A 24,582-nucleotide genomic window follows, 5' to 3' on the forward strand; every position below is an offset into this window, starting at 1 on the left:
CTTTGCTAAGAAATAAAACCTAAGAGAGACACAGGACAGAAGGTAAAGCAGTGAAGGCAGCCAGCCTGGAAAAGTGGGTGAAACTCTCGTCTTGGCAACCTGGATTAAGTCCTGACTCTGTGCATCTCTGGGCAAGTCACGCTCACTCTCTGAGTCTGGATTTCCTCATCTCTGAAAATTACGGTTATGAATCCGCCCACTCTACCCACGGTCTCTGGGCTATCAGGAAGATGGTCGTTTCTTACCTTCCTGCAACCGGTTTGCCCTGCTAACTTCCTGAATGAGAGTTTAAAGGAAATGCCAGTCAGAGGTCTACTATTTACTCCTGGCTGCCCCCTCCTCCCAATCCTGGTACTCTGAGCTATGAAGACAACCTGGAAGAAAATCAGAAGGACCTTTCCTTCCTCCCTTCAGGCCTAGAGACAGCAGGGGGACAGGGATCCCTGCATCCTCTCCTTAAAGGACAAAGACAGTCCTCTCCTCTTTCCTCCTGCTCTTGTTCCCCCAGGAGCCTCAGTGCCTGCACGTTACCGTCATCTCACTACTCCAAACTCCTCAGGTCAGAGGACTCTGGGGGTGGAGCTTGGGTGACACGATGGACCAAGACTTGCACACCCCTTGCTTTTTCTACTAATGCTTTGCTCCTACTGCAGTTTTGTGGTAACTCTCCCAGGGTAGGAAGTTGTTTAATTTCCTCCACCTCTTTTCTAGACTTAGAATACTCTCCTTTATAGCAAAACATGCTGGAAAGTCTTTGTGTTGGGGTCAGAAAGATCCACGTTCCCCGGGCAACTAGTCGGGCAGGTTATTTAACCTCCCTGAGCCCTGGTTTTCTGTCAGTGCAGGATGTGGCACAGTGTGGGAGCTCGGGATGCTGCGTGGGACTTTTCCTGTTGTCCCAGGATTTTGGAGAAAGCAAACGTGAGCACAGTAGGCACTAAGCACTCTGCATTTCAAGTTCCACGAACAGCCAGTATGCTTAGGAAGGAAAGAGAAGGGACCTCCACCCCATCTATGGGCTGAAAGGATGTGTAAGTGGATCCCTGTGTCCATAAAGAGGAGCTCAGAGGGTAGTGGAGAGGCAGGAGGTGTGGGGCTGCCAGGTGGCCTCAGGGTTACATGATGGGATGCCCAACCCAGCAGAAGAATTGCAGTGTGTGGGTCCCAAGGGAGATACAGATGCCCCTTTGGGGAAAGAGGTTCAACAATGGAGGGGCTGGAGTGAAGCGGAACCCCACCCTAGGAAAACCTGGAGTGCCATCTGTGTGTAGAACACCCATTAGCAGAGGCCACCAGCAGTAGGCAAGAGTTTGGCCCGGAGTCGGAAAGGTGGAGAAGGAGAAGGTTCAAAGGCAGAAAAAAAGAGAAAACAGTGTGAAGAACAGATTTTATTTACTCTCATCCCAGAGCTGAGGGGAGAGGAAGAGCTGAGATTGGAATGAAGTTTTAAAGTAAGTAAGATTGAGACTTAAATATCAAACTGAGATGGCTCCAAACACTATAGGTGGTTAAGAGTGTTAGCAGAGAGAAGCTGGCAAAGGGGCATTTATGGACCAGTTACCATAAATAGGAAAGGAGGGTATCAAGAGAGCCTATTTAGGAGTAATTAGGAAAACTAAAAAAAAAAATTAATTAACGTTTATGCCTCAGTGAGCTGAGTTTTCTCCTCAGTAGTCCAGTTATATCAATAATTGGTAGTTTATTGTTTGGGTGGCACTTAAACCCTTTCTAGCTGCTGCTGCTTTCCCCATAAGAGAGATTCTCTTTTTAAAAATATTTTTTCATTATTTGCCTTTCTATTTGGCTCCCTTTCAAATCTCTGTGCTCATTTCTTCAGAATGCCCCATTTTGCCTAATGAGTTCTATTTCTTTTCTCATCTTGATGAATATTTTAAACATATTTGTTTGAAAATCACTTTCAGATTAATCTAATACTTGTAGTTCTCTGGGTATAATTTCTCCTGTTTTTGCACTGCTGGTTATCTCTGAGCAAACTGCATTTCCTTATTTGCTTCAGCTAATGTACAGTGGAAATCATCTTCTTCAGTGTCCTATGCATACCTGGGTCATGGAGAGAGCCCTTCAGCTCTGTTTTGTGATCACCTCTGACAGGGTCCTAAGATGTTTGCCAGTTTCTCAACTCTGTGCTCCTCTCTTTGTGTCTATGTCTGTCTCTCTGTGTGTGTGTGTGCAGGGAAAGGTCTGGCCACACAGCTCCATGCACAGCAGTCTGGGGGCTCTGATTTTTCATGGCTGACTCTTCTACCAGTAACAGGGATTGGCAGTTGCTTCCAAGCCAAGTCTGTGAACTGCAGACAAAGATTTCCTCAACTTCCAGCTTTGTCCAGAGAGTCAATTCAATTTCCCCACTTGTGCAGGGCCTGTGGCCTCTGTGATGGTTAATCTTATTTGTCAACTTGGCTAGGCTGTGGTGCCCAAGCATTTCATCAAATACCAGTCTAGATGTTGCTGTGAAGGTATTTTTAAATGTGATTAACATTTAAACCAGTAGACTTTGTGTAAAGCAGATTCTCCATAATGTGGGTGGGCTTTATCCAATCAGTTGAAGGCCTTAAGAGCAAAGACCAAGGCTTCCTGAAGAAGAGGGAATGCCTCCAGATCGTAGCACAGAAATTCTGCCTGAGTTTCTAACTTTGGCCTCAAAACTGCAACATTACCTGTCTTATTCCCCCCAATTTAAAAAATTGGGGTAAAGTGCATATAACATAAAATTCACCATCTTAACCAGTTTAAGTGTACAGTTTAGTGTTATTAAATACATTCATAATGTTGTACAGCCATCACCACCATAATATTACCACAACTCTTTTCATCTTGTAAAACTGAAACTCAATACCCATTAAACAATAACTCTTAAGTCCCCCCTTCCCAGAGATCCTAGAAAACACTTTCTATCTCTATGATTTCGACTACTCTAAGTACTTCATATAAGTATTTGTCTTTTTTATGACTGGCTTATTTCACTTAGCATAATGTCCTCAAGTTTCATCCATAGTTTAGCACGTGTCAGAATTTCCTTCCTTTTTAAGGCTGGATAATAGTCAATTGTATGTATATATTATGAATGTATATACCACATATTGATTATCCATTCATCCATCTATGGATACTTGGGTTGCTTTCACATTTTAGCTATTTTGAATAATGCTGCTATGAGCATGTGCGAACAAATATTTCTTTAAGACTCTGCTTTGAATTCCTTTGGATATATACCCAGAAATGCAATTGATAGATTGTATGGTAATTCAATTTTTAATTGTTTGATGAACCCAACATCCTGTTTTCCACAGTGACTGTACCTTTTTGCACAAAGGTTCTAAACTTTGCCAACACTTGTTATTTTCTGGTTTTGTTCTTGTTGTTGGTTTTGTTTTGTTTTGTTTTTTATAGTAGCCATCCTAACAGGTATGAGGTGGTGTTGGTGCTGACTTGCAATATGGATTTTGGACTTGCCAGTCCCTATAATCATGTGAGACAATTCTTTAAAAGAAATCTCTCTCTCTGTCTGTGTGTATGTGTGTATATATATATATGTTCTCCCATTGGTTCTGTTTCTCTGGAGAACCCTGGCTAATAATCCACACCCCGCCGCCACCCCATGATGGTTCTCTCTAGAGAGCAGTCAAAGGGAGCTCCTTAAAATGAAAATCAGCAAGTCACTATTCTGATCAAAAAAATGCTCCAACAGCTTCCCATTTCAAACAGTGCAAAAGCCAAAGTATTTACAATGGCCTGCAAGGCCCTAGGTGCTCTGGCTTGCCTATTCCTTTTCTAATGTTGTCTCCTTCTAGTCTCCCTTTCAGGCTGGTTCAAGTTAAAGAGTGTTGTTGTAAAGATAAAGTGGGTAATACTGTGGACATACGTGGGCAATACAAAGACAGGAAACAAATGACATGTCAGACATCTAACGGAGTCAGGATTGGGAACTGGTAAACTGAGGATCAAGGCTACTGTTCTGTCGCCCAGGGGTTCATAGTCTCTCTTTGCTCTGCTCCACACACCCCCTCCACCCATGTGTGTTCCTTTCTCTGCCCTCTGCTCACTCATCTTGCACACGGCCTCCAAGTGCTCCAAGTCATCCTAACATGTAGCAGGCACTGATCTAGGCCCTCTGGACAAAGCAGTAAAGAAACCAACAAAAGTGATTGTCTTTCTAGAGCTTATGTTCTAGTGGGGTGGGGCGGGGGTAGGGGATAGGGGAAAAATATAAAATAAGATGTCTATACAAAGTATATATTACACCACAGGGCTAAAAGTGCTGAAACACCACAGGGAAGAAGAATCGAGAAAATTGGAGAGGTGTGATGCTAAACAAGGTGGTAGGGGAAGGGGTCATTGAGATGATGATTAGAAAAATCTGTGGGAAGTAAGGAACGAGGCAAAGAGAGAGGGGTGGCTGGGGAGAGTAGGAGTGAGGTCAGATTGCTGCGGGGTAGAATGCAGATTAGGAAGGGCCCTGGAGGCCACCGAAGGTTTTGGCTTTTACTTTGGGTGAGATGGGGAATTTTGAGTAGAGGAATTCTCTGATTTGGCTCCTATTTTAACAAGATCACTCTGACTGCTATGTTGAGAATAGACTGTAGGGAGACAAGGAAAGAAGAAGGGAATCCCTTTAAAAGGTTATTCCAATAATCTGGGAGAGTGATCTGGTAGCTTGGACCTGAGTGGAAGTAGCTAGAGCCTTTTACTACCCTGGTATGGTTTGGGGTCAATTCTTTTTAAAGGGCTTGTGGAATGGATGGGGCAGAGACCAAAACATGATCAAAAATGATTAAAGTCCCCTTTTAATAATCCTACAGATTGTTGCCACACCATCTGTGAGCAGATAATCACCAAATTTGATCACCAAAGCCTCATTTTGTCACTCCCCTTGCCATCTCCTTGAGGGGTTGGATAGCACTTGTTCTAAATGTGGAAAGTACATTTTAAGGAAATTTGTTCAGTGAATAATTTAATTAGAAAGGAGCCTTTGCATATTTCACAGGCTTTTATCTCTATTCTGAAATTAGTTGATAACTCCTTCCTGGAGACCTGTAGTCATCCCGTTGATATTAAACAGATCACAATTGCCCTGATGGGATTCCAGAGCAAGATTATGCTACAAGGTATTAACCTCTGCAGACCTCACCATTTATCTAGTTGATGCATAGGGCCTTGAAGTAATTTTAAAACTTTTTTCCACATTATCTTAAGAAGATAAATGAAATGAATTGAAACACTGGGAAACTTATTAAGATAGTCTAAGGATCACTCTAAGTGGAAAAGTCAGATTACATCCAGGAATCTCACTTTGGAGGACTCATTCCTTCCCTTAACTCACGGGGCCACCTCCTTTTGTGCACAGTAGGCCCTCCAGGGACAGAGGGAGGGCGAAGCTCTCCCTGGTAACATATTTCTTTCCGGTCTTCAATGGTGACTGTGTGACTTCTGCTCAGGGTCCATAAAGAATGGAAGGAACCAGGCCTGGCCCCGAACCCAGATGTCCTGGAAGCCTGTACCTGATTCTCAAAGTCTCCCCCAGTATGCCTCAGAGTTTGGAGTTTTAGAGAAGGAAGACAAGGCCCGAACAGGGGCTTGGGAACCATGTGAGATCTAGCTTTGTCGTCCCCGGGCACAGGCCAGCGATGGGCAGTATGCAGGGAGAAAGTGGCCCATTGTCTTTTCCACAGTGCCCACAGTGCCTTTCAGAATGAAAGATCTGAATGTTGTCTCCATATCGCTGCTTCTCAGACTTGTGAATATTAACATTTGGTGTCTAAAAGGCCATGGCGGGGCTTCCCTGGTGGCGCGGTGGTTAAGAATCCACCTGCCAATGCAGGGGACGCGGGTTCGAGCCCTGGTCCGGGAAGATCCCACATGCTGCAGAGCAACTAAGCCCGTGCACCACAACTACTGAGCCTGCGCTCTAGAGCCCGTGCTCTGCAACAAGAGAAGCCACTGCAACGAGAAGCCGGCGCACCAAAACGAAGAGCAGCCCCCGCTCGCCCCAACTAGAGGAAAGCCCGTGCGCAGCAACAAAGACCCAATGCAACCCAAAATAAATAAATTAATTAATACATAAATGTAAATAAAAATATGTTTAAAAATAAAAGCCCACGGCAAATTTCCTTTAGCTTTATCCTATTCATTAAAGAAACTAACTTGAAAGAATACACACCCTGACAGGAATCCAGGAAGCCATGCTCACTTTGAATGAAATAGAGGCTGGGTTGTAAAGATATACTATAACTTTCCTGAACTGAACTTTGAACAAAAAACTATTGCTCACCCTGGGCTGAAACAAAGGCCCTGAAGATGAGTAAGGAGGTTCACGACGGCCCAGGGCTGACGCGGGGCATAAGGCTGCCTGCCTGTCTTGGGCGTCTGTCTGTGGCAGGGAGGGTGCCCAGGCCCATCTCTGGTCTAGATGGGGGGCTGGTTGAGATTCCAGTTTCATCTTCAATGACGGCTTGTGTACAGTGTGTGTAAAATGACTGTCAGCTGAGCTGAAGGTACTCTGCCATGGTGACGTGTCCTACACGAAGAGATGTCAAACCTAAAGGCCTTACATGACTACGAAAGGAGTATTGGAGACCACTGGAGCAGTGTTTACCACAACTGGTGGTAGCCTCCTGGTTTGGGTGAGAAAGATAGAAAATGGGAAGGAGAACTCCAGGCTGGGTTCAAGCCCTGTGGCCCCAACCCCAGCTTTCCCTTTTGGGGTGAATAGCCAGGCTGATCCTAAGAGGAAGAGGAGAGAAGCTTGACTTTCTCCTGCAGTGGGTTAGGAGGCCAAGGTTTGGTGACCACAGTAAGTCCCCAGGATGCTCTGGAACTGATAATAAGGCTACAAATCAAATTAGTCATGCCTCTGTCACCCTCAAGGAGAGATTTCCTTTCCCTGAAGACACAGGCAGAAGCCACCTCTGGTTCTGGGAGCTGTCTTCTGAAAGGTATCTGGTCTGCCTCAGCAGAAAGAAGCCAGAATGTCCCAAGGTGGCTGTGGTTCCTGGCGCCTGAGAGACCTTTCTGGCACTGTGTTAGAGTTGGAATCCTGGGGCCAGGCCCAGAGGAGTACATTTGGACAACTTCAGAGCAAGCAGGCCTGAGGCGTGTATGGGAGCAAGCTGGCAATGTCCAAAAGCTGGAGGAGGCAAGAGCAAAAAGTGCGAGCAGGCAGGTGGAGCAGGCACTGGGACAGCAGCTGGTTCAGCAAGTTCCCAGGAGCCCAGCTAAGTGCGCAGGCAATCTGGTTAAAGGCTTGGGACCAAACGAACAGAGAGCTCTTATTCCTCACACAGTAGAGTGAGGTGTTGAGAAGGCTTACCAGTCTCAGTGTCTCTTTACTCACCCCCTCAGGAAAGAGAGGCCAGTACCATGTTTCTGAAGTCTGAAAGGCCCTCACATAACAGCCTGTGCTGAAAAACACCCCGCTACACCCCCAGCCGTCCCCAGCCCAACATACACATATACCTCTGGGATGGGAAGTAAAGAGCTTTCATGTTTTCAGGCCCCTTGAGGAAGTTTAAACTGGGTACTCCCTCTGGAGGGGTTAACGTTGATAGAGGATAGGTCTTGAGTCAGGGATGTAGAAGTGGCTGGACCCAAAAGGGATTGCTGAGGGAATTCCCCGAGCCTGGGAAGATGGAGAAGAAGCAGACAGGGGACTGCAGCACGAGAAAGTGGACTGGATTTGCACTTGATCCCGTGATCAGCCAGCCAGCTCTCCTCCCCTTACCGACGTGTCCTCATTCCCTTCCTCAGTGACCTTTCTCTGACCTCTCACCCAATATTCTGTCTCCTCAATTCAGAACTTAGCGAAATGGCCATGATCTCAGGAACACAGAGGCTTAAAACAATCTTCTAACCATTGCTTTGTCCAGACTATGCAAATTCTGCTTTTGCATCTAAGTGTCAAGACCCAAGAACCCTTTTAAAAGGCAACCATCCTTTGGAATTAAACCTCTCTTAATCTTTTAAATTGAAGATAGATTCCAGGGTCAACATAAAAGACAACCAGAGAAAAGCCTAATCCCCATTGTTTAGCATTTTCCAAAGTTCTCTTCCTTTTTTTTGCCTTTGCACTATATATGTGTGTTTATGTACCCAGAAATAGTCTACATTAAATTATGGATTAAGTTTGTTTTCAGCAATAACGCAAATGTCTGAAAGTCTTCAGACTCTCCAACAGCTAACGTCTTTCTTTCTGTTATTCATACATAAAAAAGTAAATTTTATGGCCTTGCAGCTGCTAACTTTGGGGTTAGAAATTTGTCTGGTTTAGAAGTTTTAATGTTTCTAGTGGGATATATGAGATTTTGAGGTCCAAAATATTAAGTCTATGAGATAGCTCAGTTCTAGGTTGGCTCTACTTGTCTCTCTCCTAATCTTTCTCCTTGTCAAAAAATAAGAAGAATATATTGTTACAGAAAATAGTTTGCTGAAAAATATTCATTGCCAACACACTGGCATTGTGTTGGTATTTTGGACCATTTGATTCTTTGTGAGCCTGATTTTTATTTATTGGAACTCCTTAAAACATCAAGAGATTTTCAGATTTTGAAAATTACACCAGACTAAGCCTTTTACATAATTGATGCTCCCATTGGTGTTAAAGGTAGTAAATGTTGCAGTCATTAGAACTAACTTTTGTATATAAAAATTTGAATACAAATGGGAATAGAGTTTATAACAAATTAGGTTTTTTGTTTGTTTGTTTGTTTTAATTATTTATTTTTATTTATTTATTTATATATGGCTGTGCTGGGTCTTCGTTTCTGTGCGAGGGCTTTCTCCAGTTGCGGCAAGTGGGGGCCCCTCTTCATCGTGATGCACGGGCCTCTCACTATCACGGCTTCTCTTGTTGCGGAGCACAGGCTCCAGACGCACAGGCTCAGTAATTGTGGCTCACGGGCCTAGCTGCTCTGTGGCATGTGGGATCTTCCCAGACCAGGGCTCGAACCCGTGTCCCCTGCATTGGCAGGCAGATTCTCAACCACTGCGCCACCAGGGAAGCCCGGTTTTTTTGTTTTACATAGCCCATATGACTTTTTGATGACTTTGTAAAATATCCAAACCTTAATACTTTATGAAATATGAAATAGTCACATATGAAATAGTGGTCAGCTATATACTGAACCACTCACTAACTTAATTTTATAATCACTTATTAGGTAGCTTTAATGTACCTGTCACTCTATCAGGGGCTAGGAAGACACAACCCAAATCTTGCTTCTAAAGCACTCTTTTTTTCTCCTAAATCACTCTTTATACTAGTTGGAAAGCATCACACACCTGTAGCAAAGAGTAAGAGAGTAATTCAAAGCAAAACAAGTGCTATGAGTATTCAAAGTTTAAAACTTGGTCAACTGGAACAATAGTCATGATGTATTATTAAGTAAAAAATAGATTATAAAACATTTATAGTATAATTTCATCTTTATTCTGTATTTATATACTACAGATAGTACTATGTATACTGTATTTAAATAGCATATATGTATTTATTATATACCAATATGAATACACATGAAAGGTTAACTGAGATATGGGATTTATGGGGGCTAGTGATTAGCATCGTTTCTAAAGTTGTAAGAATAATATGCACAAGCTTGTTTTGCCAATTTCTAACAGTTTCCATAATTGAAACTGGTGTTTCAATTATTCAAGAAAAATGAAACAAGAAACAGTTGTATAATGAAAAAAAAAAAAAGGAAATTTTACTTAATGCTGTTTTGAGTCCTCGTCATAAGAACTGTCCTCTCAGTTGATTGGCTAAAGTGAAAAACTAAATGTTAGTTGATTTTCAAAACAAGGTTTTGAGTTCGCTTTGTTCACATGTGATCACGTGTCTTGCTGTGAACGTATATTCAAAAAGAAAATCTCTACTCATTGGATTAACTCTAAAAGATAATGTGTAGCCATAGTAACCTCCTAGACATCACTTTATTAGCCACAAAGCTTAGAATAATTGTTTCTGCATCTATTTATTAAGTGTACACCTCTACTTCCACAAAGGATCTGAAGCAGCCCTTTGGAATATCAATAAACATCTATCTCCAGGTCACACATATAACAATAGCTCACAGTAGTACTTATATGTTTTCATTTTTAAAATATTTAAATGATTTTGTCAAAAGCTTAAAAATAATATATTTTTATATATTTTATATTATTTAAGTTAACTGTAATTTTGTACATTTCCGTGTTCCTGAATAATGTAACCCTATGGAACTTGAAATTCACATTATCACGAACAAGTCGACCATATGGCTAGTTATTATGTGAAGGCCAGCCAGAAGACCCAAGGTCCCCACACTTCTCCCTGTTGTCTTGGACCAGCCGCAGGTGCCATACTGGTTCTCACTCATCAGTATCAAGTACTGGGGAGAATCTTATCAGTTCTCTTTTTACTCAGCTAGTTGGCATGATTTCTTCTTTAATTGAAACTCCATTATTGCATATTCTGTAAACCACCTTTCTTTCTTATCCCCCTTCCCTTTTTTGGGTATCTTCCTCAAACTTATCTTTAGCCCAACTATCTCTTTCTGTGACAAAAATGAAATTTTGTCACAGTTTTCCACCGTAGCTTCCAAGGTCATTTGAAATCTGTGTGCTAGTTACAATTACCAGTCTGCTGTCATGTTAGAGCAAAGGCAGAAATTGTAATTCATTTTATACTGGCTTTTCTCAAACTATATTCCACAGAACACTAGTTCATCCACATGTCAACGTGCGTTATGAGAAAAGGCTCCATGGTGAGTATGGTTTGTGAAACACTGGTGGTTATAACACACATTAGCATTTTAAAGACTCTAAGAAGTCCTACAGTCAAGAAATTTGCTTAATTTGACTCTTCCCACATTTACTTGCCACAGACACCCCCACTAATACCACTTTTGTGAAATACAATTTGGGACGTAAATACTCACGGTTCTTACAGCCTACCGGGGTAGACAGTAATTATCCAGATGATGCAGAGGAAGATATATTTACAAACTGAGATAATTACTCTTAAGACCCTGACTTAGGCTGGAGGTTGGAGAATATCTTTTCAAGGATGTCACTCTTTGCTCAAGACCTGATTGGTGAGTAGGAGCTAGCGAGGAGCCTTCCTCAGGTCATGTGGTCCATTCGTCTGTCTCAGTGGAATGGCTCCTAGGCTTCTAGGTCAGCTCAGAAGACACGGGCTGGGAAAAGATATTTCATTCTCTGTGACATGTGGCTATCCATTTTAGTCCCTGGTAATGTTGAGATTCCCTTAGAGAGGGAAAGGGAAAGAACAGAGAAGCCACAGAAGCTTTTTGGGGAAACAAGAACCCTCATAGGATTAGGAGACAGCTGGGATGTGGGAGGTGGTAGCTGGAGGGAGGAAAGAGGGAGATGCCAAAGATAGCATCCATTTTTATAAGACTTAAGTTATTTTTACAAATGATCGTACAGACCGTTCAACTGTGGTCTGTGAAACATAGACTGTCACTCGTCAGTCGTTACAGGATATTGTGTAGTACAAACCTCAAGAGTTTGGCATATTTTCCATCGTACACTTGTTACTTGAATGCTGAAATTATCCACCTTTACAGACGAATGGACTAAATTTAGTATTTAAAGGATTGAGACCAAGTGCAGGAGGCATTCACAATTAGGGAAGCAATTATGGGTTTATTTAAAGACCATAAAGTTGAGAATTCTTTCTTTGATTTTTTTTTTTTTTTCAGGGAAGATGATCTGAACATTCTGCTCCCTTGGACAGGGTATCTAGTTTTGAGAAATTTGATATTCACCTACTTCTAGGCTCCCCTAAATGCAATACAGTACAGTAAGGCAGACCTTAGTGCAATGTTAAACAGATGGTGGTGGCTTGTCAGGAGTAATGTGGTTCTTGATGACTGACCAACAGAGGACTATTGATACATGATTTACCTTAGCAGGTAAGTTCTGGCCTGGGAGATCAGATGGTCAGAAATCCAGGAATCTAGCAGAGAGTGACAGAGAGAAAGAGAGAGGGAGAATGAGAAGAAACAAAACACTTAGACCAAGTAGGGAGTGCAAGGAGGACAGATTTTCATGAAAGGATAGGGTCTCCAAGGGTTGAAGCTTAGGGAAGGGGCAAGAAACTAAGAGTGTTAGGAAGAGACTGTATTGCTCTCAAGCAGTGCAAACCTACTGCGCAACATGAGATTTAAGCTTGCCTCAATGGTGCACACTCAGTGTTGTGAGAACTCCTCTTCTGGCAGCAAATCCAGAGCTACTAGACTGGCCCTGAGGGTTTAGGGAACAGAATCAGAACAGAACAAGTTAAAGAGTTGTGGTGCCAGAGGCAGCCCTTAGAAATGAACTCTTCTGGCCGCATTTTGATTTTTGGATTGGTGGCATTGTAAAGTTAGCACGTGACTTTGAGTAGTAAAAACACAAAGTGAGAAGCCCTCTCTACAAGCTTCCTCTGGAGGAAACCTCACTAGTTTGTAGTTGAAGTCCAGAGAAATCTGTCTGTCATTGAATTGTCAGTGTTATGTGTTCTTCAGAGTGTGGGTTCTGGAATCAAACGGACTGAACCTCGAATCCTCACTTAGCCACTCAGTAACTGCTGTATCAGTCAGGGTCCCTTCAGGAAAACAGAGCCATGCCAGTTACTAGATGAGACTTAATACAAAAAACAAATTACAAACGGAATGAAAGAAGTAAAAAGCTAAACAGGAGACAATGAGAACACCCAAAGAATAGCAAAAGTAGGAGCCTAAAGAGTCAAAGGGAGGATGGGAACTGGGAACATGGAAGAAAGGCACTCTTGTGGGATCTGGGACATGAAGAAGATGCAGTTATTGCCAGAGATGCTACCCAAAGCATGGGGGAAAAATATCCTGGCTTCTCCCTTCCTTCAGCTCTTCAATTTCTTGCCAGTGAACCTCTTTGTGAGCCAGAAGCCAGTTGGCAAGGAAACCTAGGAAATACAGTTGCACAGCCAGTAAAGCAGAGGAAGGCCAGGAAATAAGTATGAGAGCAAACAGGCAAATGACCAGCCCAGGAGCTATGTGATCCATCTGCTTAATGTTTATAGCCTCAGTTTCCTCATTTGTAAAATGGGAATATTATTCCTACCTCTTATGGTGTTGGGGTGATTAAGTGACTTAACATATGTTTCGGTTGAGTTTTCTTGCTTGTAAGGAATAGTCTCACACACAGAACTTCAAGTAATTGGAGTGGCAGAAGGGAGACAGCTGAAAGCTATGCGTGAAAGCAGGGAAGTAGAGGTCCAAGCCCAGGGCCAAGCTTCATAGTAACCAAGGTGGAGCCAAACAAGCAGCCTCTGGGGGAAAGGGCAGAAATGACCGCAGAGCTGTGTCTCCTGGAGGCTGAAATCAGAAAGACCCCGGCAATCGCCAGCACTCCTCTGGGTCTCTGTGGTGCGAGTTGTAGGATTTTGCTTTCTTTCCTACATTATCATGACTCCACATTTCTCTATGGGTTTGGTTTCCTCTTTCAGCTATCAAGTTGCATCTTCATCTTCCACTCTAAAGCTTGTAAGTTTTGTGATCTCAGGGTTTCTCCTTCCTCATGACTTTGGCTTGATTGTGATCCATCAGAGCCCTTTTGTCTCCGTTCTGTCTCAGGATCTTTCAGCTTTAGTTCGCATCGAAAATTGTTTACCTCTTCACATATTTCCCAATTTAACTTCATTGGGTCCAGAATCTTACAGGGCCAGTTCCTTTTCATCTGGTGAAACTTTTCATTTCATGGCCCCTCATAGAAGCCCTATGGCTTGGATGCCTTTGGGTAAGGAGCCCACCGTTGGTCCAGTCAGCAGTTTTGGAGGGAGTAGGGCAGGGTGATATGGTCCAAAATACGGCTTCCTAGCACTGTCCCTTTAGAAGGGGCTGTGGATTGGTAACCAGCAGGGGGCCTCGCTTCTGTCCCTGTGTTCTCAGGGGTATTTTGGTTCCTGTTATCCCACAGGAGCTAGAACTCCTGGCCACTTCTGCTCACTTATGGTTCAGACCTCAATGGTCCCACTTTCCACTTTTTCTCCTCTGATTATAGCTCATAGAGATAATTATCTTGTTTGGAACATGGCCATGCCTTTTTTTTTTTTTAATTATTTATTTATTTATAGCTGCATTGGGTCTTTGTTGCTGCACACTGGCCTTCTCTAGTTGTGTTGAGCAGGGGCTACTCTTCGTTGCAGTGCATGGGTTTCTCATCAGTGTGGCTTCTCTTGTTGTGGAGCACGGGCTCTAGGCGCGAGGGCTTCAGTAGTTGCAGCATGTGGGCTCAGTAGCTGTAGATTGTGGACTTAGTTGCTCTGCGGCATGTGGGATCTTTCTGGACCAGGGCTTGAACCATGTCCCCTGCATTGGCAGGCGGATTCTTAACCACTGCGCCACCAGGGAAGTCCCGGCCATGCTTTTCTATTTCCTTTTTTTCTATTTTATGTATCACAACAATGCCTTTGGAGCAAAACAAAGCCTCAAATTTTGAACTTACAACACCATCTTGACAAGAGTTCATGCCAATAATTTCTAAAATTTATGACTAATACAAAGCTGGAAGTTATCAAAAGTAAGTTCTTATGAGAAACTCTTTTAAGAAGAATGGGTGACCAAGTGGAGAAAAGACAAAAGAGATAAAGATAACCTTAGCTCACAGATTGAGGGAACATGGTGTTGATACCAGTGAAGGTACTAAAAAACTAGAGTGTTGTGAAGAATATAACTTCAGGCATAGGCAGTTTTGGAGACTGAGGTCTCCTTATCTTAAAATCAATAACTCTCTTACATTAACAAAACAAAAACAAAAACCCATAAACAACAGTAACAATAAAATCAACAAACAACTGAAAGACTGGCACTGGTGAGTGGACGACTCAAGTGATAAAGGGAAAATGAGCTCAAAGACAATTTTAGAGATTGAGATGAGGGTGAGACACTTTGTCTTAAAAATCATCAAATCCTCCTTGCCTCCTCCCAACACACTGGCCCAAAAATCCCAAACCAACCGATAAAAAATCAAGAATAGACTGGGACTAGGCAATATATGAAACCATGTGAAAAAAGTGAATGACCCATGGGGTTTGTCGTTGAGTGAACAAAGTTTCTAGGGAGAAAAGGATTATAGCAAAGGATTTCTCAGCCCATCTCAGTTTCTGCCGTACAGGTAGACAGAAAGGAGGGGAAGGCAGAACTAACCAACTCAACTCTGTCCACCAAACTCCAGGGTCTGTGTGGGTCCAGGGCACGGCCCCAGACTGGCTGTGCATGAGGACTCTGTCTTCCCTCAACTTCTCGATGGCCTGTCAGGACTTACACCTCTTGTTTTCTTCACCAAAGCATTTGGGGGCGTCATCTCACCTTCTGGAGGCGGGGGTAGGGCAAAAGAGGACTGAGAATGTTCTGGCCTCGGCATCTCAGGGAGAGAAAAGCAAGGCTTTCTGAGGATTAGAATGTACACTGTGGGGCTTTTCACTGCCTTTCAGACTTACAGAGTGAACCCAGATTGATTAAGGAGTGAAAGGACTGTCTTCAGAGATGGAACACTTCCTGGTTGGAAATTTTCTGGCTGGACTTACTGATTGGAGAAAGGAAGGCTCATTTAGTGCTGCCAGAAAAGAAAGGTCTGGCTGACATCTGCGGGGTTGTTCTTGTCTTCAGAGTAGACAGGATATTGACTAGCTGCCTCCTGGATGATTGTACTGGGGCTGAAAAGTGGATCCGGCCCTGGAGAGTCAGAGGGGATAAGTCCAAAGTGAGATGAATCTGACATGGAGGAGTGGAGGGTTAGCAGGGGAGTTGAGCGACCTGAGACCCCTTCTGGTTCCTGAGACCCTCTCACAGTGTGGCCTGGACTTTCTTTCCTCTTCAACAAAAAGGAGGATTGCACAAGATTATTTTCAAAGTCCCTCCAACTCTAATACTCATTCATATAGGTTGGGTAGGGGGATGAGGGCAGACAGGGCACAGAGAATGGTTCAGCTGGAAGCCGAGGGTACAGTTTGACTTTAAACATCAAAATGGCAAAAATGGTAAAGAGAAGAAAGGACCCAGTTTCTCTCCTCTCAGAAAGATCAGGAGATTTTAGATTTGATTTCATCAAAGTTTTTTCTTTTTTCTTTTAAAAAAAAAATAAAAGATCATACTGTATTTTACACATAATCCCTTCTAATGACTTCAATACTTCACCAGCCTCTGTGTAGCTACTGGTTTTCACATTTAAGGTGGGAGATCTTCATTTAAGGATCTCAAAAGTTTGGATATGAAGCTCACTCATGGCCACACTCTGGAAAATTACAGAGGTTGTGTCTAATGTTTTTGTTCCTTTACTGTTTATTCAGGTCCATCCCTCACCTTTTCTTCCAGATAGAAGAGTCCAGAGGAAATGCGTCTTTAGATTCATTCACTATTTATCCAATATTTGTTGAGAGCTGCTAGGTGTTGAGACCTAGCCCTGAGATAGATGCTGGTGACAAAGGAGGAAACAAGACAGATGTGATCCCTGGCTTCTTGGTAGCTACAGACAGGTGTGCATGTGGAGGGGCACAGCCTGGAAACAAGAAAGCAGAAAATAAGTTATGTGATTATGTACTGTGATGAGAGCTATGAAGTACACAAAGGGCTTAGGGAGGGGAAATGGTTGGGTGAAGGCGAAGCCATCTGGGTGTGGGGCAGGGGTAAGAGGAACTCTTCTGTATGGGAGAGGTGTCTTTGCAGAGGTCACATTTCCTCTAAAAGTTGATAAGGGAAAGCAGTTATGCCAAGAATGCAGACCTGATTCTGGGCAGAGCAAAACTGTAGTGGCCTCTGGCACGTAAGAGTGACCAGTGAAAGGAACTGATGGATCCCCAGAGCACTGGGAAGATGAATGCACCTGCTCTTTTCTACACACTATCATATATGGAATTTTAATTTGTAAGATTTAGTTTAGCTATCAAGAATACCTTCCTAAGTTTACATATATGAAACACTGGCAAAGGCTCTTTAAGATGAGTCTGGAACTGCTCAGCAGGCCTGAACTTCTTCAGCACAGGACCTGTCAGAAGTGGGCTCAGCATGTTGTCTCTTTCCGTGTGAAGACCAAACAGGGATACTTGTTTGCAAAGTTTGGGAGTGGAAAAATCTCCACTTTTTTTTTTTTTTTTTAAATTGTTCCATCAGTGGAAGCCCAAAGAATGGAAAATGAATTCAAATGATAATAGTTAACCTTTCTTGAACCTAATCTTTGCCAAGCTCTTACTAATTGTTTTACATGTTTATTTTAAGCTTCATCTTTATAAGGTTAAGAGTTATCATTATCCCAGTTTTACACATAAAGGCAAGTACAAAGAGGTCCATCTGACCTAAGACCCCAAGGCAGTAGGACTCCAGACCCTACTCCCTTAACCATTAGGCCACACTGCTCGAGGCATCAGTTTCCCATAAGGAATTTGGCTTACACAACATTAGAAAGGAGGCATGGAGTTTCTCTCTGTTTCTAGAGTTCTTTAAAAGAATGTCAGTTTTCCATCCAAGAGTGAGACTTGTGGAACTCAGGAATTTGTACTTTTAGATTGTTGTCTAGTTGATTCTAAATGCTATTGGCTAATGTTTGAAAAGCACACACAGGGACATTCACAAGTATGGAGCCAAGAGGCTGGATGGACTCTGAATTCCTTCAATAATAACAATAACAGTAATAATAGTAATAGTATTAGCAGTAGTAGTAGTAGTAGTAATGTCATTTCTTGAGTGCCTTCTCTGGGCCAGACATTATATGTGTTTCCGTGTGTGATTTTATTTAATCTTGACAACTCTGCAAGGAGCATATGAGTTTACATTTTACAAATGAGGAAATCAACTCAGAGACAAGTAACTTGTCTAAAGCCATGCAGACAGTGAGTTGCAAAACTGATGTTCAAACCCCATCTGCCTGTTCATGTTCCACAACATCATACTTGGTATCTGTCATTCTGTAGGGTCATTTTTAGAATCCTGGGTAGCCAGATCAATCTCATTTTTTTTCTTGTCTCATCTCAAAACATAGCCAAATAATTAAATGAAATCTTTCAGATACCTGGCCTTTGGCAAATTGTTTAGCCTCTGATTACCTTATTTGCAAAATGGGAACGAAAAAAGTAGTGCCTGCCTCATATATTTGTTGTAAGGATTAGATGAGATAGTCTACGTAAAGCATTTAAAGAAGTACCCAGCATTCAGTAAACACTCGATGAATGTAAGCTACTATTACTATTACTGCCATTATACTGACCAGATCTTCCTCAAATGAATTTGTACAGTTGTTCCATGATCAGAATTTCTGACAACCAAGATTGATTGCTGGTTTCCTCTTGGCCCTCGTGAACCAGCAAAAATCAGCCTACTCCTTAAAAAGCAAAAGCAAAGAGTCCTCAGATGTCTTTGACCATCCCTCACAAGATATCAAACATGGCATAACATTTCTCAGCTCAGTACCCTCCAGTGGAAGTGGAGCTCTAGTTTGCATCTGCAAGTTCATCTTCTCATTCCTGCTGCTTTCCCTTTGTCAGGTAAACTTATACTTTTCACTAATCATTAACATCCTCTCCATCCATCCATCCATCCATCCGCCAACCCATCCATCCATCCATCTAGCAAATAATTGTTGAGGATCTAATCTACACCATGCACTCACTCTTCCAGGCACTGTAGATGCAGCAGTGAACAAAACAAAGATCCCTGCCCTCTTGGAGCTTACACTCTAGTGGGGGCTGAGAGATTAACATAAACAAATAAGGCAAGTATAAAATATGATAGAGGCTGATAAGTTCTATGGAGGAAACTAAAGCAGGGAAAGGATATAAGGAATGTCAAGGGGTGCATTTGCATTTTTGGAGAGTGTTTTCAAGGAAGTCTTCACCAAGAAGGCATATTTCAGCAAAGGCTTAAAGGAGATGAGGGAGTGAGTCATGTGGATTTCTGGGGGAAGAACTTTCCAGGGAGAATTTCAGCAAGTGAACAGTCCTTGAGGCAAGCATATTTGAGTGGGAGAGACCGTAATGACAGTATAGTCAGAGGGGCCACATAGAACATTTTAGGCCACTCTAAGTCTTTGGCTTTTACTCTGAGTGACAGGGGATGCCATTGGAGGGTTCTGAGCTGAGAAATATTATGATTGACGTTTTCATGGGAACACTCTAGCTCCTCCATTGAGAATAGGTTACAGAGGGGCAAGGATTGAGGTAGAGTGGCAATTACATGACTGCAATAATGCAAGGTCATTTAAGGAAAAAAGAAAAATTTTATTAAAAGAATATTGGGTAGCTTATCAAATATCTGAGAGGTCTAAAAGCCAGCTCTGTCATAGTGTATGTCTCTCCACTGCCAGCACTGCACCCTCAATGTTGTAGCCTGTGCTCCAAATGCCATTGAGGCTGGACCCGTCTGCTAAAAACCACTGCCTAATGTCATCATATGTCACTTCTGATCACTGGGCTTCTAATTCTAGGTCTGGAGGTTATCTGTGATTGGTGGGGCCTGGGTCAGGTAGCTATGCCCATGCTCTAGCTACAAGGGCAGGAAGCAAAATAAGTGTCTGACACTCTCAGCTTCTATAGTGGGAGATGGGTGATTCCCAACCATAGGGACACGGATTTAAAATGTTAATTGGCCATAAAGGAATGACAAGTATCCACAACTGGTGGGGTCCTTCTGTTCCTTAGCCCTTGCACTTCTGCCTGGTTGTGTACCAAATGGCAGTTTGGGGTAAGTCTTCTCATGGTTTTTCCACAATGGCAGCAGCAGTAGAATACAATTGTTCTCATAGTTATCCACATAGCTATCCACCCCGCACCTTCACAATGTTGGTGATTCAGGTACATGATGTGAGTCATGCTGAGATGTTATTTCCATTGTTCTATAACATTTTACCTATTCCATCATTGAAGGCATATTGATTCCCTCCTCCTGCTCCTTTCATATCACTGTAATTGACAGTTCAGAATGGTGAATATACAGGGAAATCTATTGAAAAGAGATATGTGAAGTCAGGGATGAGTAATGAACACCCTGGTATCCTCACAGCTGTCAATATATTTATCTCAAATCACTTTGTCAAAAGATGGCTTGTTATTGAATGAACCAAACATTTGAGATAAACAGAATTTACAATCTGCCATTCCTCACTTATCTTAGACTAGACTACCAGGCATTGTGTCACGTCCTGTAAAGACTCCTTCTCTCCCCCCGCCCATTTTCTATTTAAATTCAATATTAATAGGTACACAATGACCAAGAAGAATTCACATTTCAAACCCAGAAGCTGAAATGGCCCCAAAAGCCTAATTCATTGTCCCTACTTGCAAAATTGTTAACTCAAAAGTTAATATTTGCAGATAGTTGTTAGAGACTGGGAGTATATTACCCTCTTCCACTCTTGTTTGATCTTATGCTTTCAATTTTTACTCCTTGCTTAAAACTTTCAGTGTTATTAAGTAAAACCTTGATGGGATTTTAGAAGACAGTTCCCCTGCTGAAATAAACTGGGGAGCTGTTAAAAATGCCTGTATCTGGGCTCACTCATGACTAATTAAATCAGACTCTCCAAGGCCCAGCGTCCCACCCTCCTTCATTCTGCAGCCAACGGCTGAAAACCACTGGTCTAGGCCTTGGAAGCATTTGAATTTGAATCAAAGAACATCCAGGTGGTGGCTCAGCTGGTAACAGAACTTGACTCAGACTAGACAAGGCAATGTAGCAGGTAGTCTAAAGATAGTGTAGGCTTTATATCAGGGGGGGATAAGGTACTAACTTAGGGCTGTGAGGGGGTAAAATGGTGAGGTTGCAGGAAAAACCGGTGCTTCCTGCCAAGGTCACACTGTTCTATTCTTGAAGAATTTGAATTTCATCCAAGGGTAGAATCAGCCTTAACAACAAGATGGAGGAAAATGGGTTGGACAGGGTGGGCCTTGCCAGGACCAGAGAGAGATCTTCAGGGATGATAACAGAGGGAACAAGAGGCTTTGGTTTGGAAGGCGTGGCTGCAGCGAAGGCGGTATCCTGAGAAGTGTAGCTCTCAGAAGCAGCGATGTCAGAAGCCTTAATGAGGCACTGCAGGCTTCGGACTAGTCAAGCGATGGGGCCTGGGCATCTCCCGGGAGCACTGGTAGTGTTATTTGGGAAGCCTTCCCGTTTCATTGCCTCCAGGCCTTCCTAGAGATTGTGGTCCCTCTGCATGTCTTAATAAACTGCTGTTGTGATTAAGGCAACTGGGGTAAGCCCGTGTTTCAGTGAAGACCTCTGAATGATACACAAACATGCTTATTTAAAATTCGCTCAACTCAACAAGACAGAAGATATTATTCCTACTGAATAGAAAGAAAAGTGGGAATCAGAGAAGTTAAGAAGCTTCTTCAAGGCCAGACAGCCAAAAAAAAAGGGCAAAACTGAAGTCAAGTTCCCATGTGAATTATTCCAGAGCCATGCCCTGTGCTCTGTACAGAGTCTGGAAAGGGGCCACATAGGCTGTTGGGGGGAAGTTTGAGTATCTTTGGCTTGGCATCCTTCTCCTTCATGGTTCAGCTGAGGGCAATGACGTGGGGCTCAAGGTTGCCTAAAATTTGCTAACAAATGTTTGGCCTCTATCAAAGTAATTCAAAGAATGTGGGGTCTGACTGGATGCTTCCATGGTTTTGTGTTTTTGTACCTCATAATTTCCTAGCAAAAAGCCTTTCTGAAAAATTTCTTCCTTTTCAGCATAGAACTTACAGGAGAAGGGATTTTTCCTACCCCTCAGTCAGTATCAAAGTGGTCTCATGCGTATGGCCTGGGGACCCCGTTTTAGAAGAGCTGGGTAGATAGTGAGTGGCCAGGAGAGAAGAAGCCAGGAGTCACTGTGGGTTCCTCTTCCTGGTGACCACTCACAGATGCCACCCACCCGTAACCTCCAGAAACAAAACATTTGGACCCCAAACCACTGTAGCCAGAGCAGCTCTATCCAGTAAACCAACTCTAGCTCTCCTTGGGAAGTCCATGAATTTAAAAGCTGGAAGGGACCTTAAAAATCTCATTTTGCACATGAGAAAACCATTCCAGAAGGATTTTCCTGAAGTCATGCAATTAGAGGCCTGTGCTGGCCATTGCTTTGGGTTGAACACAACAGGAACTAGAGAAGCACTTTATAATCAGAAAAAGAGAAAGCTTAAAAAAAGAGCATATGGCTGTTTATGTGTTTTATAATTTAACTGGGGAGACATATAACATACTGAGAGATGAATGACCGTGTGAACTGTGAAAGCGCTGCAGGAATTCAGGGACGGGGGAGCCACGAAGGGCGGGGTGGGCAGACCGGCGTATGCGGAGGGGCCTCCGGGGAGCCGGGCAGTCGGCCGGCCGAGGCGCGGAGAAGGGCGGAGAGCGCAGCGGCGCCTCTGCGGCCGGGCCCAGCCAGCGGAGCCCGCGCCCCCATCCAGCCCGCTCTACCAACCTGGGTCTCGGAGCAAAACTGGGAAAAGCCGCGGAGACGCCTCTGCAGAGTGAGCCCTCGCCTTGCCAGCGAGGGCAGCGAGCCCTCGGGTAGGGAGCGGCTTTGCCATCCCCGGCTCCCCGCGGCCTCTCCATCCGCTTCCTTGGTCGCCTGCTGCCGCTTTAAGCCGAGACGACCCACCGCGGGAGGCACAGCACACCCGGCCTTTTCCAGCTAACTGGGGTGGGGACACGTGCGGAGCCGGCGCTTCCCTCTTCTCCCCCCGCCGCCCCCTGCCCCTGCCCCTGCCCCTGCCCCTGCCCCTGCCCCTGCCCTCGCCCTCGCCCTCGCCCGGCACTCCGAGGCCTGGGACCGCATCCCTGCGCGCAGCCCCGCCCGCCTCCGGTCTTCAATCCGTCCTCTTAAGAACGAGATCCTGCAACTGAAGGTGCAGCTTTCAAATCCCGGTTTCAATATATTTGTGTTTCCTGTCTACCAAATCCCACTAACTGCTAGTCATGCTGCAGGACAAAAAAAAAAAAAAAAGGTGCCTTCATCCTTCTTCAATGTATTTATTCACAGTAGCCATGATGTGGAAAGAACAGGCACACAGTATAAAATCCAGGAATAGGGCTGTCAAGAGAATGGGAGCAAGACAAGCAGGTAACACAGCCACTATTCCAGAAATCGGGAAGGACCTTGCCCTCCCTTCGCTGCCTTGGCCTCCTCTGCGAGGGAGAAGGGGAGAGGGGCTGGGGGACACCCCCCTCCACCCCATCTTTGCTTTCCTGTTTGCAAGAAAGATAGAGTCGCAGTCAGTTGTCCAAGTTTTGGTTGATTTTGCTTTTTGGAGCCCTTGCTAAGGGCCACAAAGTCCTTCCAGGATCGATAGAAAGCTTTTTCCTCTGAAGTTTTCATTCATTCATTCCACAAATATTTACTGAGTGCCTAATATGTGCCTGGCATGGCCCCAGTGAACAAACCTAACATCTTTGCCCTCATAAGAATTTACATTCTCATGGAGGAAAAAGAAAATAAAGAACATACCTAATAAATAAGTGAATTACATGTTAGAAGATATTTTAAAAACGTAAATCACGGGGGGGACTCAGAGTGTGATAGGTTCCTATATAAAATCAAGTGGCCTAGGTAAGCCCGGGTAGGACCACACAATGGAAAGGTGCCAGGCAGGAATGAGACCATCTGCAGATTAGTTAACCCTGCCCCAGGGGTAACTTCTCTGTGTCCACAGATCTGCATTGAGCGAGACCCTTGAAGTGGGTGGCTGTCTTCCACTTCTAGAATAGGATGGGAGGCGAAGCATCAATAATTCGTATTCTAATAGAGCATTATAGCTCTGACTTCCCCAGCTTCCATTCCTAACCTCCGGAGAACTGGGGAAAGGGTTGTGATTCTTGAAAACAGGTAGGAAGCTGGGGGAGGGGAAAGATGATAAAATCCAAGGAGTTTTGTGCTCTGAGTCCTGGCCCAGGAGTCCTGTGGTTGGCTTCTGAGAAAGCTAGTGCGAGGAGGTTCCAGCTTTAGGGTATATAGGAAACAGCTATATATGGCGTGAAGTCAAAGGCCATATTTTAATAATAACAACAGTAATTAAAATAGCTGGTGTTTATTGAGAGCTTACTATGGCGTTGTGCACAGGTTTCACAGGTAGCCTCTTAGTCTCTGTCTTTTCTTCAACTGGGATGTCACGTACGCTCCATGAGAGAGAGGACTTGTACTGTTCACCGCTGTGCCTGGAACGGTGCCTGGAACATGGGCGGTGCTCACTGGATGAGTGAATGATTGCAAGGCGCTCTGCTGCGGGCCTTACAGTGAGATGCTGAGGAGGTTTTAGGCCCTTTATGTTCTTCAGAGTGTGGCAAACATAATGATATACCTTTCTATTCTTATAGTTAACTGTTCTGCAAATGACTCTAGGCCTTCTTAGAGTGCTTTTTCTTCTCTTTACCATGCTTACCACGGGTAGGGGAAGAAAAGGTGAAACGGAAACTGTGCCCCCTAGAGAAACAGAAACTGATGGCTAAGAGGAATCCTTGAGCTTGTCTTGCAGAGCAACAGATAGGGGAACAGTCCGTTAAAACCCCTCTGCTTGTAACCTGCCTTCACTGATTAAGCTCACCTAAGTTATTTTGTTTTTCTTTCTCTTTTCCTCTCTGT

General features: G+C 43.7%; 2 long non-coding RNA genes across 2 annotated transcripts in view; one reads left to right on the plus strand and one right to left on the minus strand.

Moving 5' to 3' along the window:
- LOC309658633 overlaps positions 1-24,582 on the plus strand; it is a 107,605-nt gene that overhangs the window by 51,248 nt on the left and 31,775 nt on the right. The gene's annotated exons all lie outside the window — the stretch shown is intronic.
- The window catches only part of LOC309658587, a 29,487-nt gene continuing 13,606 nt past the window's right edge, over positions 8,702-24,582 (minus strand). The window contains exons 3-4 of the long non-coding RNA XR_014262278.1: positions 15,563-15,710; positions 8,702-11,189 (exon numbers count right to left, since the gene is read on the minus strand). This is a non-coding gene — a long non-coding RNA (uncharacterized lncRNA). The remainder of the gene's footprint in view (positions 11,190-15,562; positions 15,711-24,582) is intronic.

The sequence above is a fragment of the Balaenoptera physalus genome, assembly GCF_965194825.1.
Source record: "Balaenoptera physalus genome assembly, chromosome: 3".
NCBI lineage: Eukaryota > Metazoa > Chordata > Mammalia > Artiodactyla > Balaenopteridae > Balaenoptera > Balaenoptera physalus.